The sequence below is a fragment of the Ixodes scapularis genome, unplaced genomic scaffold, assembly GCF_016920785.2.
Source record: "Ixodes scapularis isolate PalLabHiFi unplaced genomic scaffold, ASM1692078v2 PGA_scaffold7__128_contigs__length_106722199, whole genome shotgun sequence".
Taxonomy (NCBI): domain Eukaryota; kingdom Metazoa; phylum Arthropoda; class Arachnida; order Ixodida; family Ixodidae; genus Ixodes; species Ixodes scapularis.
Genome location: NW_024609882.1, coordinates 104,478,521 through 104,494,204, shown reverse-complemented (window position 1 = coordinate 104,494,204; position 15,684 = coordinate 104,478,521). Strand labels below are relative to the sequence as shown.

General features: G+C 45.3%; 1 long non-coding RNA gene across 1 annotated transcript; it reads left to right on the top strand.

Moving 5' to 3' along the window:
* The first annotated feature begins 9,148 nt into the window (after positions 1-9,148).
* LOC120849430 lies at positions 9,149-12,809 on the top strand. Its single transcript, XR_005717920.2, has 3 exons — positions 9,149-9,205; positions 9,688-9,778; positions 12,752-12,809. It is a non-coding gene; the product is annotated as an uncharacterized LOC120849430 (long non-coding RNA).
* The last annotated feature ends 2,875 nt before the right edge of the window (positions 12,810-15,684 follow it).

The window sequence follows — 15,684 nt, the reverse complement described above, 5'->3', positions numbered from 1 at the left end:
AATCGCGAAATACTCTGGTTTAAGGCTAGCCGCTGTCGTTTGTTTCTGTTTGTCGCTTTAGTGGGGCTCGGGCATTATAGCCCAACTAAAGCTATATCTGAAGATCAGCCCATGCTCTATGCTTTGCCAACCCTGCGTATGACTATGATAAACACTGACGGTGTATATATTAGGATCAGATCACGTGGCTGATAGTTCTAATTGTGAGTTGAGGAGGGGAAAGCTGTTTCATTTCTTTCTTTCGACTGTCTGCCATTTCGCGGAGGGGCAAACTAATGGATGCTTTTGCAAGTTATCAACGTCAAGGATTACAACTTAGCGATATTTATTGAACTTAAGGTAAAAAAAAAAAAAAGATGCTGCACGACCCATTTTACATGTATGCACACCATTGAGGCTCCCAAACATATTTTCGTTATTGCTGAACTGCCTCAGAAAGTTGTCCCGAGAATAGAAGTGTTAAAGGGTCTAAATGTGACGTATTAGTCGGACGTTACATGGAACTATTAGTGTGTACGGGAGGGACACCTGAAAAGAAAGATCCTAGTGGCCTCACGGGGATAGCCGAACGTCGGCAGCCGCTCTTAGTCTCACAGGAGTGTCGCTCTCAAGTTCTCCAAGTTTCGACCGCCCCGTATTTTGTTTAACCTTCACAGTTTGGTGCAAAGTTAAAGCAAGGGAGAATTACTGTTAACAAGTGACACAAATATAATTGTCGAGTGAACACCACTCAATACGGAGCAGGCAATCCCTGAGGAATAAAAAGTATCTTGAGGAGACACTAAAAAAAAAGGGAGTGGGTTAGGGGGGTAATTTTAAAGCATACTGTGTCGTAAAGATTCCTCTGCCCCACATTTTCGGCGCAGACTAGAAAGCGTGGCCTGGAAACGATAGTGACAGATGCGTAGTTGGTACAACTTTTATTTGTAAAAACACTCCTGCCAGAAAGCACGTTTTCGTCGTGCCAGATACTCGCGCCGTGCCTAACGACGATGTACCAACAAGAAAAATGTGTGCCTCTCAAATACATAGCTTGCACTGAGCGCGAAACTTTTGCAGCGTGCATTTTGCCAAACCGGATTTGATTTTCTCAGCAAGAACAACTCGCAATGACAACCAGTATCTAGTGCGATTACGTCACGTGCAAACCATGTTAAATACTTCAGCTTTCTGGTGAAGTGCGACGTTCGCAACACCAGCACTAGACGTCCAATGTGTAAAGTTGTGTAGTATTTATAGTAGTCTCGCGATGATATACGGCAGCCTAATGAAATGTTGGAGCACATGACTGATAAAGAACAGAGTCATGAAGTAAGGTCTCAAAACAAGTGCACGTAAAACCTAAGATAACATTAGCCTCCCGAGGTAGTATCCCGCGACGTTTCGAGCTGAGGCAAGCTGATGGCCAAAAGTGATTTATATTAGGATTCTAAAAAATCTTTGTTTGCCCTGCGCGGAATCCATGTTTAATTAGGAATATCATTTTATGCATTTCTATGCATTTCTTTTTGCAGTAAAGCGTTGTGTAAGGGATTATTTAGAAAAAAATTGCGTGTCATCTCCTTATTTCTGCACATTTCGTGTATTTGCCTTCCGATATATCATGTGACCACAGTGTTTTTTGGCATGCCCTGCAACCCACTATTTTACACTGCAAAACAGCTAACAAAAGCACGTTGCCGAAGACACAACAGCTGGCGTATTTTCGAGTATCGTCCTTCCGTGTCGGTCTCAGGCGGTTATGTGAACTTCATAAAGTCAAATTTATCGATGATAATAAAAATATACTTAATTCCTGTCTGAAGATTTGGCAGCATAAATAGAAGATTCTCACCTCCAAGATATATAAGGAAATGCGCCTTTAAATTATCTGAAAGATGTTCGGCAAATATTTTTCGGCGCATTTATCCTCTATAGACACGTTATAGGTGATTTTGAAAAGATATAAATACTGATTTTTTTTATTATTTTGAAGCTAATTTAAATAACTATATGTGTTCCTCACGCATATATAACTTCTCAAATATATAGAAGTTTATTATCGCGTTTTTTATGTGTTTTTACTATCGCCTTTTTTTACTGGAACGAGTGGTGGAACTATGACGATTGCACACTTAAACTCTCAGAAAGTGTCCAATTAGGTAGCTTCCGAATTGAGTAGAGCATGAAATACCACTTTGTTCAATTTAACAAAAATCATCAATTAGCGAGGGTGATGCTTATTTGCAAATTAAATTGACCTGCATTTTGTCAAGAGCAAACCTCAACATCCAGGCTATGCCAGTTTATCCAATATAAGAAAATGTTCACATGGGTAAGCACTGTTTTAGGTCAGATTCGATCTCAGTACTAAGGTGCTCATAGGTTAGAGTGAACAATTTCAGCCACTCCTTTTCGCATGATTCGTCGCCCGCATCATGGTGCTGAGAGCAAACAATATGCTAGTTAGAAAAACAAGCATTGCGATTGTCGCTTAGTGTTCCTATAAAATATAGACTGGAAGGACTTGTCCCGTGACTTTCGTGACATTTTGAAAATCATATTCCCTTAAGCTCAGTCGTCTCGTCATCATATATATATTGTGAAACGTATTCCGTAAAACACATGTCATGATATATATGGCGACGAGGTGCCCATTTCATGATTGTATTCACTGTAATTAATTCCTTAGTTCAAGGGCAAAACCACGATTCAACATCTAATACTGCGATACAAAGTTGTACCAATCACGGGTATTTTAAGCAACCTACTTCACTTCCGAAAACATTTCGATTCAGGTACAATATATGTGACTCTGGTAAACGAAGGGATGTTGAGTCGTATAAACACGACGTTTGGTATGTTAATGTAGATTTTCCTTTCTTGTTGTGTAGGAATAAATAACAGAATTTTATAATTTTGGTACCTGAGAATAAAACTGAATTGAACAAACAATAAAAAAAAACTATATACTGTAAACGACTAGTTTTCGTGGGCTCAATATTTCGCGATTTAGGTCAAAGCTGAAGTTTTGAAATAATTCGCGGGTTGTAATTTTCTCGACGCGGTGGAATCTCAATATAAATTTCAATCTGTTTACATTTTACCGAAATTGTTCGCGGGACCCATTTTTCGCGAATTGTAGGCGATTCGCGAAATTCTCAAAAATAGGTCCTCGCAAAAATCAGATCGTTTACAGCAGTTAGTTTCACGGCCTAAATAGCGCCTATTGACAGAACAACGCGCAAAATATATTCTCAATTTAGCGGTTCAAACCGGTTCGAACCGGTTCAAACCGGTTTGAACCGTTATTTTTTGCGCCCCGGAACTGAACCGGAACTGAACCGAAAGCCGTGAACCCGAACCCGAACCGAACCAATAAAAATATCGGTTCGACACTCTGCTTTGGGAGCGCCGTGCAGGAGGACGATGGATTCATTGAAAAACTTGGCAACTTCTACAGCAGTCCCGGAAGGAAGGGCATTCGTTTCCGCGTACCGCGTAAGATAATCTGTGGCGACGATGATCCAGCGATTTCCCGACGTCAACGGCGGAAAAGGGCCAAGTAGATACATTCCGATCTCCTGGAAAGGTGCTGTTGGCGGAGGAATTGGCTGCAGGAGTCCGGCCGGCCTCATCGGAGGTTTCTTGCGTCGCTGGCACTCGTGGCATGATCGTGTGTATAGGAGGACGGTCTTGGGGAGCTTGGGCCAGTAATACTTTTCACGGATACGGGCCAGTGTCAAACTGTAACTAAGGTGTCCGGACGTTGGGTCGTCGTGGCAGGCTTGGAAGATCTCCTCCCGAAGGTCGATCGGGATTACCAGCAGCCACGGCGAGTTGTTGATCCTGAAGTTCTATTTGTAAAGCACATCTTGTCGAATGGCAAAGGTCGCAGGGCGCGTGGAAAAACACGTGGTATGGCACTTCCGCGCCCTTCCAGGTGCTCTATTAGTGCGCGCAGCTCAGTATCGCCCCGTTGACGTCGGGCCATGTCGTCGGTGTTCACTGCGCCCAGGAAACACTCGTCGTCATCGTCGTCGCTGCTGCCGGAAGGTGTTTCAACGGGAGCTCTGGACAGGCAGTCGGCGTCGCTGTGCTTGCGGCCTGATTTGTAGACCACGGTCATGTTGAACACTTGTAGTCGGAGACACCATCGAGCGAGGCGTCCTGACCGGTCCTTGAGGTTCGCAAGCCAGCAGAGCGAGTGGTGGTCCGTGACTATACGGAACGGGCTCCCGTATAGGTATGGACGAAATTTCATGATTGCCCAGACGACCGCAAGGCATTCTTTCTCAGTCGTGGAGTAATTTCTCTCCGCCTTGGACAATGTCCGACTTGCGTAGGCGATGACTCACTCGGTCCGTTCTTGTACTTGAACCAGTACCGCGCCAAGTCCTGCATTACTAGCGTCCGTGTGAATCTCGGTTTCCGTATCCTGATCGAAGTGTCCAAGGACAGGAGGAGTCTGGAGTCTTCGCTTCAACTCGTCGAATGCCTGCTGCTGCTCCTCGGCCCATTCGAACTTCTCAGCGTCGTTCGTGAGGTTTGTGAGCGGTGCGGAAATCCTTGCGAAATCCCGAACGAAGCGTCGATAGTAGGCACGAAGTCCGAGGAATCTTCGCACGGCCTTTTTGTCTTGCGGCGCTGGGAATGCCGCGACGGCGCGAGTCTTCTCAGGGTCTGGGCGGACGCCTTCGCTACTAACCACATGGCCTAGAAATTTCAGTTCGTCATAGGCGAACCGGCACTTTGACGTCTTGAGGGTGAGCCCGGCGGTCTGTATAGCTTTGAAAAACAGCTCGGAGTCGTCGCAAGTGCTCGTCGAAGTCAGTTGAAAACACTACGACGTCGTCAAGGTAGACGAGACAGCTCTGCCACTTCAGCCCTGCCAGTACGTTGTCCATGACACGCTGGAACGTTGCTGGCGCCGTGCATAGTCCGAAGGGCATCACTTTGAACTCGTACAGTCCGTGCGGCGTGACGAAGGCTGTCGTTTCTCGGTCCCGTTCGTTGACTTCGATCTGCCAGTAGCCGCTCTTCAGGTCCATCGATGAGAAATATCGAGACTGGCGCAACCGGTCTAGAGTGTCGTCGATGCGGGGAAGCGGGTAGACGTCTTTCTTCGTCACGGCGTTCAGAGTCCACGCAGAACCTAAGCGTTCCGTCCTTCTTCTTAACCAGCACGACTGGAGAGGCCCACGGACTATTTGAAGGCTGGATTATGTCGTCTCTCAGCATCTCTTGAACTTGCTCCTGGATTATCTCCCTTTCTTTAACGGAGACTCTGTACGGCGATCGATGCACAGGGCGCGCGTCGTCCTCGGTAACGATGCGGCCCTTACAAAAATGAACAATGAGTTTCAATTGAGCTTCTAATGTGTTTTTATAGAGTCAAATGAAACTCATAAGAAACTCATCATTAAATGAGTTTTATCATTACCCACTCCATATCTATTCTTTTGAATTTACTCATTACAAATTCAAGTGAGGTTTATCGTTACCCAATCAATATCAATTCTTTCGAGTTTACTCATTACAAATTCAAGTGAGGTTTATCGTTACCCAATCAATATCAATTCTTTCGAGTTTACTCATTACAAATTCAAGTGAGGTTTATCGTTACCCAATCAATAGCAATTCTTTTGAGTTTACTCATTACACATTGAAATGAGTGTTATCAAAGAAAAAAAACAAATCAATAAATCTACTCCCTACTGCATTGCACCCGAAACAAATAGCGCGTCGGTGCTAGTTCTGATATACAGATTTCTTTCCTGTGCTTAAAATAATAACTGTATTCACTCTCTTTTACTCCTAAAGGCTTATTCACACGATATATCTCTTCAACGCGCCACAGTTTAGCGAAACCAAGATTTCGCGAAATCGGCCTGTTCAAACGTGGAGTTTGACGCGCGAAACCTGTGACGTATTGACTCACGAGAATTCCGCCAAACCTTGTCATCTGCACCGGGAATACCAAGCGTTTCGCATCAAAATGATATGAAGTACGCACAGTGTGAAGGGACAGCCTGTTTTATTAATGCCACTCAATGAATTTCGTCAGATTCGGCTCACTGGGTTTACTAGTCCTGCCAAACCCGGGAAAAAACCGCGAGATGATCTCGAAGCATTTTAGACATTTTTACACCGCTAATAAAAAACGTTATCCCCAGTCATCATGTTTCTATACGGTGCTTACACCCGCCGCGACTATTGACGAATCTGCACCGCGCCCCCAATCCGTACTGTAGGCGCCGTTCACACACCTGCAACCGAGTAGGACCAAGACTCGTCGCCCGTACGCACCGCTTCTTCGCTTGTCGCATAGGGGGGCTTGTCGCTCGCCATGTTTGTTTGTTTTCTTTCGGCAAAGCTCGGATACGGGATCGGCCAAAAATCAAACTCCTCCAAAAGCTCGCTCCTCCTCGAAGGTCAGACGTCATAGCGAAGTCGAGCGGCCATTGGCAGCGTCCGCGTTTCTCCTTCGGGTGATTGACGGGCGTCGGTGAGGTTTCAGCGAAAAATTGCTGCAGAAGTGAGAAACACGCGCCACTTTTTTCGGAGGCGCGCCACTTTTTTCGGTCGAGTTCAGACGGGGAATCTGTTTCTCGAAACCTAGCTTTGCGCCACAAGATTCGCCAACACGATGCATCATGTGAACAGACCATAAACGGCTCTGGAACAGACCAGAGGAACAGACCTATTTACAGCGCCCCACTACCGCGATTTGGTCAGTTTCGGTTTCAGTATTGTAACTTTACTGGTTTCGGTTTCATATTTTAAGGATCGCGTCTTCGACGCCCCATCGGTAGCGACACCAGTTCTTTGTTTTTTTCTTTTTCCGCCATGGTTTCGCCAGTTTCGCCAGTTTTGCCGACCGTTGGGTGAGTCGCGGGATGGAAATGGCCTTTAGACATGGAAATGTGCTAATTTAATCAAGTTTATCTATCTGTGAAGTTTTTCTTGTGATGATTATGTTCAAGAAGAGCGCGGGAGACCGACGACGCGACAGAACGAGCAACTCAACGCAGTTGGTAAGCATACTTCTTTGTTCGCATTGTACGCGTTGAACGAGAAGTGAACATTATGGAGTTTTAGAGTAATCTCGTGGCTGCTGTGCATGCGGAGACCGAAAACAAGCTTCGGACTCGAGCTTTGGGGCCCGTTATTTCTCGATAATGGCGTGGGTACCGCAAAAGGCGGCGCCCACGACATCTCCGTTGATCGCGTCTTCGACGCCGTCGCCCGCTCGGGAACTGCGTGAGTCGCACTCGGCGCCCGCGGTCGGTATGGTCGAAGCGTTTTCAAAACGCCACGGATCGCTGGATTCACAGCTCAGAGCTATCGAGGCGCAAAGCTATCGAGGCGCGTGTACTTACGATCGTGGCAGACATCTAAGCATGCCTGGGTAGTGGATCGTCTGGGCTTCGTAAGTACAACCAGAGCCCTTCAATGCTTTGGTACAACAGAGCAGCTTGGCAGTGACAAAAACAAAACATGCGGCATTGAGTATAAAACAACTATAAAAATGTTACTCTGGACAAAAAGCTTGTTTAATTTTCAAGATTAAACGTTCTAAATTCCAAATAAAAGCTGTCGCGACATCTTGGTGGCAACCATTTTGTTCTTAGCCCGAGACTGAGGCAGGAAAAGAGGAAAGTTTCGAAGTAGAAGAAAAATGAACAGTCGAGGACGTGTCCTCGACTGTTCATTTTTCTTCTACTTCGAAACTTTCCTCTTTTCCTGCCTCAGTCTCGGGCTAAGAACAAAATGGTTAACATCCACCAGCTCGCCTGCGCAATCACTACATTATCATCTTGGTGGCGTTTTAAGCGCGAGACGCTTGCGTTTTGGGGGGTCCCCGGCAGAGAAACGCTTTCTAAAACTCTTCGCCGCAATCCTCGCTATTTTACCGTCCGTAACGCGCGGTAAAGTAGCGCCCGATATTCTAAAACTCCCTATTTTTTCGGCACACGTTTTCTCGTTAAGCTAGAATTTTTTTTTCTTTTTTTAATTAGTTGGGTTTGCTTTATTTGTCCTAATGTTTGGTTCTATGTGTAGCGTAATGAAAAGTTGCCACTCATTCTGTGTATGGTCCAAGAAATTGTAGCTTATGTCAACAGAGCATGTATTGAATTCCTAATGCTACTTTCACTCCATTGCTTTAGAAAATGTCTTATTGGTTTAGCAGTGTACTGATGTCATTCAACTATAAATTGATTACATTGATAATACTTCATTACATTTCAGAAGTTAGACTTCCTTGGAATTCGCTTCATGCAGAGCCAATATTCCTTTTCAGTCAATATGGTTGAAGAGGATATCCATCTTTTGTTTTGAAGTTATGGAAGTGGACTGGATTGTACTGTTAGGACAAACTTCGGTCCCCTGGCTTTCTAGAATTGAACTGGGTTTACATTTGTCGGTTAGATTGATGAAGCAATTGTTCCTTTTGCCTTTTTTTTTTTTTCTCTTTCATTTTGCAATTGTGATGTGATAAAGCCGAGGGCCGCAGTTATTCCCAAATGAAGCAGCAGCAGTGTGTTCCCAGCTTGCGTCACTTCGATTCATTTCAAGGCATGCCACGAAATGGATGCCTTTATTCATACACCGTTGGAACTGGGACTGACTTCAAAATGCAGTTTGACGCAGTGTTTATGTGGTATGGGACGTGTGTTGAATGACCTATGCGGTTGTCACAGGTTCGTGGTTGGTCAACCTGAAACGCTCCAAGTCCCACTTCCTTCTTCTTGTCTTCCTCTTCCCATTGGTTTGAAGTTCGGCCGGCATTATACTCTGTTTCATACTTAGCGTGCAACGCTGTCAAAGCTACTAGCGCGGGTGCGTGGCTTTATCTACGGTTTTGCTTGCGCGAGAAGGCATGCAAATGATCAACGAGATCAAGCCCCACGATCGCGCTTTGACAGCGTTGCACCCTAAGTATGAAAGGGAGTATAGTCTCATCCAAGCTCATGCCTTTGGCGCTTAGGTAAACATGTGCGAGAATCGCAATTGACCCTCCCCCAAACCACCCTTAAACAGAACAAAATGACAAAAAAGACAAAATTTGTGACAGCGGTGTTCGAGAGAAACTGCAGACGTTTATTACCCTGCCTGAAACTTTGCAAACATTTCAGTGTGGTTGCAGCTGTGAGGGTGAGGTGGATCCAATATGAAAACTGGACCCTGAAGCGACGCCTTCAGGATGCCGAAAATAATTATGGTAAGTTAGAAATTATCCCACTAGTATACTTCCTAAATATTTAGGCCGGGTGTCGGTTAAAAAATTTTAACCCAGTTAATTTGTCACAAATTTTCAGTCATAATATCTTGAAAAGAATGAAACTGCAGATGTTCCAAACTGGCTGAGGTAAAGCAGCCTTGCAGTGCACCAAGGTTTACACTGAACATACTTTTGTGTATTGTCCACGAGGTGTAGCTCGTGCATTGAAGTTTTATGAGTTAGATTCTTCAATGTTTGAACTTTCAGCGTGCCAGCTGGGTAGTGTGTAATTTTTTTCTTTTTTTTTATAGCGCAAGCAATATCTTAATCCTAGCGGCAGGAAGATTCGGCTAGCAGTTGACATGTTGACATGGTTGGACAACGGTGTGCATGCTTGCTTTCTCTGAAGCGGCCAATGAAGCGAAATAACAGCATGTGCGGATTGTCCATGCATTTAATTTTTTGTTTGTTGTTTGTTTCAGACTACATGTGCTCCCAGTACAAGGGGATGGCCCTCCAGGCTCAGACGACCAGCATGTCGTGTCTGCTCTGCTGTCGAGGGAAATTTAAAGGGTAAATATTGCAGCTGCAGTTTTTTCTATTCTTTCCCTGCTACACTTCCTGCAAATTTCTGTGCATACTTGGTCTTTTTGTTTTCATGGTACTGTAAACTTTTGTTATAGTCCGTTGCAACTATAGAATAGCACAGCCCCTCCCATAATTCCCTTTGCTCGCCATGATTGGCGGTGTCCTCTTGGCTTTCCTCCTCTCTAGTGTGTGCTTATTAAAAAGAGTGAAGGGCTTTGTGGGAGGGGCTTTGCTATTCTAGAGTGGCAACAGAGTATAGCATGACCTCAGTTAATTTAATCATTTCGAAGAGTCCTAGCGGGCACCCATGCATTTTTATGGGAAGGACTCGGTGTCATATTTTGAACCGAGAAAATTACCCTACACATGGGAAAGCACGGGCCTTCTGCTACAAAATTAACCGATCCAAACTTTGTTTTCAAGATCAGACCGGAAAAAGTCGACTCCTGTCTTATAAACGGCGAGTAACAGAAATCCTGTGCTAGTCTCGCCACGTTAAGAAGCTAATGCTATGACCCCCATCTTGATTTCTTTAATGCTTGTTATGGCTGTTTTCACATCTGGTATTTTCACTGTTCTTTGGCCAAAAGTGAGTGGCAGGTCACTATAGGTTTCCAGAAGAAAGCGGTCGCGTATGCAGAAATTTCTAGCAAGTTCGTAGCGCAGTGGCGCTTCGTCGCAACCGAGGAAAAACTATGGTATTGTTGGTGCAAAACATTAAGCCTCACGACTAGCAGCAACTTAATCGTGGATATACTGCACTGTATGGCGTTTATTTGAGCTCTACTCCACACAAAATATTAGAGGGGCACTTAGGTATCCCTTTGTGGATTGAAAGCGAAAGCATTGCCATTCCTAACGACACTTCCTTCTTTTTCCCCTCTATTGTTAGGAATGGCAATGCTTTCGCATTCAATCCACGTAGGGATACCTAAGTGCCCCTCTAATATTTGTTTTACATTACATCATGCGGCGTCACACATCATGGTACGTCATGTCGTCACGTGGAGTGTGATGTCATCGAACCGAGGACATATTTTTATGACCATCTTTCGGGCACATCAACGCCGATGCCGTCAAACATGATGAAAAAACAGCCTCGGATAAACAGGGACGAAGAGCGGGTAAAGACATGCCGTCTTTTGCTGTAATGGGACAAGCTTCTTTTTGAGGGGAGAGTAATGTCGCATTCCGAAGCGGCTGAGATAGCAGAGCAGCTGGCATGCCCGGCTCTCACACAGCAGCACTGGGTTCAAATCTCAACCGTGGAAGCACATTTTATTCTTTCTTTTATTCCTCTGTTAACGTTTGGTACAACTCGGATTTTCCGCTCCGTGGAGATATAATGCTTTCGCATTAAAAAGGCACATCCAGTCAGGAATGTGCCTTTTAGTGTGGTAGAGTCGCACAGCTGCTCACCACTTTGAAAATCACTACTGAAGTATGAGAGGGCGCTAGTGATCACCAAATCAGGTTCACGCCATTCATAGGTGAAGGATCCTTTTGGGTGCACTGAAGATTTGTGTGGCATTTTCTTTCGTTGATTCATTGGCGCATCTCGCCGTTGATCGCAGTCCTGCACCTCGTTAGCTCTAACGGGCAGGATGGACAGCTCGGCAGACTCGTCGGCTGAATCCTCCCTGTGTAGTTTAGCATTGTCCTTAGGCTGCTTCAAGTAGGGATGCATGTGAACAGTGCGCAAAACACATGCCTCTTGCCCACGCTTCTATATTCATTGCTGGTCGCAGCGAAATAGCCAAGTGATGTGCGGCCATGTTTGCCCTAAAAAGTTTGTGAGACACTTTGGATAATGTCGTAATATTCCGTTGTAAGTCACACAAAAGTTGCGACAATCTTGTTTTGTTAATAATGATTTCTTCTCGGGTTTTGTCATACGCAAATTTTTATCGTAAGTTTGCTTTTTGAATTCGGCCTCTGATGTCTCGATCCTCCCAATAATTCAAACTTAGTGTGGCGGATCCAGACCTCCGTTTTGGTGTGGGTGGAAAATTTTTAAGGATACTATTCTCCCATTCTTTCTTGTGCAAGGGGGGTCCACTCATATCAAATTGCCCTCCGAAAAGGGGGGAGCGAGGGGGGTCAACTTTGTATGGGGGGGCCCCCCCCCCCCCCCCTTTGGATCCGCCACTGTTGTGAAAGCTGCAGTTGACACTCACCCATTCGGAGCATGGCTTTATGACCCGCATAGAACCCTATTACCCTTTCCTTCGTGTCCGTTGTGATTAGAAATACTTCTTCAAGATAGTAAACAAACAAAAAAGTAAATAAAAGTACACAGGGACAACAATTGTGGGCATAAAACACTGGTGCCAGTGTTTACCACCACTTATTGTCCATGTGTTTTTTGCGGCCCTTGTCTACGATCATGGATCATTGGCTCGAATTGCCATATTAATTCTGCGAGATGCTTATAAGTCTTAGCTTCTCTATGTTCGAATTTGGTAAACTTCATAAGCGGCAACATCTGCTGGCTTATCTTTGGAAGAGCTTTTCAAAAGCCGAAATAAAAAAGAGTGCAATGCGGCGGCAAAACAGTGAGCGATTGATTCTCGCAGACTCGGGGGCAAAATATACTTTTGCATTATGGTGCCCCTGACAGTGTTATTAGTGCCACTCATTAAACTATCAAGGTAGTGTGTAAATTAAGTGCCTGGGTGAGCAAAAATGTAGGAATCTTGAATGTGACTTTCTGCATTTAAGGCTGGTTCACACATACAGTGCAGCGCTAACTCAGTCCTGTTAAGGCAACGAGTCACTGCTACTTCCATGGCCTGTATCGTGTGTTCTGAGGGTCCTCCATTCATAAAGGACTGATGTCCCGGTTTGTAATACTGATTCAGCGCTGAGGTTGCTGCGCTGTGATCAGGATACCTTGCGCGGACATTGAAGTTTAGATAAGCAGATCAACGTGTAACTGTGCATCTTTTTTCTTTATAGGTTACCAGTACAAGGTCTCCCATGGACATGAAGGCAGTACAAGGTCTCCCATGGACACGAAGGCAGTACAAGGTCTCCCATGGACACGAAGGCAGTACAAGGTCTCCCATGGACACGAAGGCAGTACAAGGTCCCCCATGAACACGAAGGCGGTGTACCGTATACTCGAATTTTGCATTTTTAATAAACCAGTTATTACTCCTTCCCACGGTTTTATGCAGGCATTTTCCGAACCTTGCATGCGTATATAGGTGAACATATAAGTAAAACACTTGCACTCACTTTCCCCTTCCCTCAAAACAACGGTTAGATCCGGACCACATGTTATGCAACCGATTGCCGTCTTCCCCCTTAGAGCCGTCCATCTAGAAACCCATGCTAGGAGTATAATTTCTAATACATTTCATTTGAGTCTAGATACACTGCTTTGAGTCTCTGTTGAAAATCAAATGTTATTTTCTACAGCGTTGCAATTCAGGTTTTGATGGGCCATCTCATTTGGTATATTCCGACTCGTCGGAATATACCTAATGAGATGGCACGTCAAAACCTCAAGTACAACGTGGTAGAAAAAAACATTTGATTTTCAACAGAGACTCAAAGCAGTGTATCTAGACTTTCAAATGAGATCTGTTAGAAATTCTTATGAGGTGACACGGCAAAACCGTAATTGAAACGCGGTGGCCAATAGTTTTCGTAAACTCCTTAGGGACTCGTTACAAAAAATCAATTGTTTTTCAACACAGACTCGAAACGGTGTCAATAGACTTTCAAATTATATTCATATGAAATACATTGGAAACTTTATGCGGTAGCTTTGTCGAAACATCAATTGGAACGCGGTGGCCAATAGTTTTCGTAAACTCCTTACGGACTCGTTACAAAACTCGTTTGCATTTCTATTGAGACTCGAAAAGATGTAATGAGTAGACTCCATAAACTGTCAAATGAAATTCGTTAAAAATTTTTGTAAGGGGGTGCTTCGCAACGGCGGTTTGGCGTACCTTCGACGACGTCGCAAAGCAGTCACGGTATTCGGCGAGGAGGTTAAGCAGCTGCCGTCGTTTCGGGCTCGGAAGCTTAGGGTCAATGTCGAGCTGCGCTGGCGACGTACTGTCTTGCTGAGGTGGCGAGGTTTCGTCAGTAATCGTGGCGCTGCGGCGTTTCGAAGTTCCTCCACGTGGCCCACGGCGGCACCTTTCGTGAGGTGCTGCGTTTCATTTCGGAAGTTCGTCACGAGGACCACAGTCCGCCCATCCTGAAGTTCAGCTACTCCTCTTGCGATGCCTATTCTTCTTCCCAGGAGCAATTGAAGGTTGCCTTCCAGGGCAACTTCGCCGCAGGTAGCTGTATCGGCAACGACGGGTACGATAACACTTGATCGCGGCGGCAGGTTCACGTGGTCGGTGCCCAAGCAGCACCAGAAAGTGAATTTCGATCGGCCGACGGTTGGCCAGTGTCTGGACAGCTTGGCCACTTTAAGTGCTTGGCCACCGGAGACATAAACAAGGCCGGCAAAAGTCTGGTCAAAAACTAGCTGTTTTTAGCTTGTCCGCCGGAGACATAAACACTGCCGGCAAGCGCCTGGCCAGAAGTGCTGATTTTCAGCTTGGCCGCCGGAGAAATAAACACGGCCGGCAAGTGTTTGGCCAGCAGTGCTGATTTTCAGCTTGGCCGCCGGAAACATAAACACGGCCGGCGAGTGTCTGGCCAGAAGTGCTGATTTTCAGCTTGGCCGCCGTGGACATAAATAAACATGGCCGGCAAGTGTTCGGCCAGAATTGCTGATTTTCAACTTGGCCGCCGGGGGCATAAACACGGCCAGCAAGTGTTCGGCCAAAAGTGCTGATTTTCAGTTTCGCCGCAGGGACACAAATAATCTAAACTTCCATCGCGTTGACGAAACTTTGGCATAACGACGGGCAGCGAGAGAAGCATCATGAGCGATTGGTTGGCAGGATATCAGTGCGTGCATCGCGTGAACACTGTTAGCGCAAGCAAACGATCACCGTTTTATTAAGATTTTTTTTTTCTTTAGACTTGAAATGCTATTTACTGTCTTAACTAGCACTGTCGTGTGATATGTTCATTTGGATAATTACCAGAAGTGGGAAAATAGTGTTCCCGTCGTTGTTCTATGAAAATAAAATACGAAAACAGCGCCCACGTCATCTTCGCGCAATACCGCTCTGTCGCTGCGCGGCACTCTTAGCGCGAATGCCACATCCGCGATTTTTCGGTTAGTACTCCACATATTTACTTCCCAACTGCACTCGAAGAAAAAAAAGTCGTAGTCGGGTGCATCGGGCGCACATGCTCCCCTTTCCTGGAAGACGCACCCTCCGTTACCCAGCCAGTGTACTTGTACGCCGACCATAAGCCCCCTTCTCTACCTTAAAAACCTATAGGTGTATCAATGCACTCAGCTTAGTAAACCGCCACGATAGGCACGCTTCCCGATCAGCTTGTGCTTGAATCGGATAAGATTGGATATTTCAGGCTTTGTGTTTTGGAAGAGCCTAAACAAGACGTCTCTCATATACTGATTAAACTTAAGCTAGTCTCAGTAATGTTTTATATAGGTGCTAGGATACTGATTTCCCGAGCCAACGAAAGCTAACAGCTTCGGTTGAAACCGCAACGGAAACGTTCAAAATCGAACCACGCGTAAAAAAAAAAGAAAATGAACATCTCGACCTAGATGTGCAGAACGCTGGTTTTGTTGTTAACAACGTGGTTGTTGACGGGTGGTGGGCAACGCCGTAACGCTATTGACGCTATCGTGGTGATTGACGCCAGTGATGCTCGGCCGTACTACACAGTAAAAGTTCTTACACCTTTAAGGGTGTAAAAGGGGTGTTGTAGCAACTTACACCCTCGGGTACACCCTTTTAACACCCTAAAAACTAGGAATACAACCTTATAATTTTACC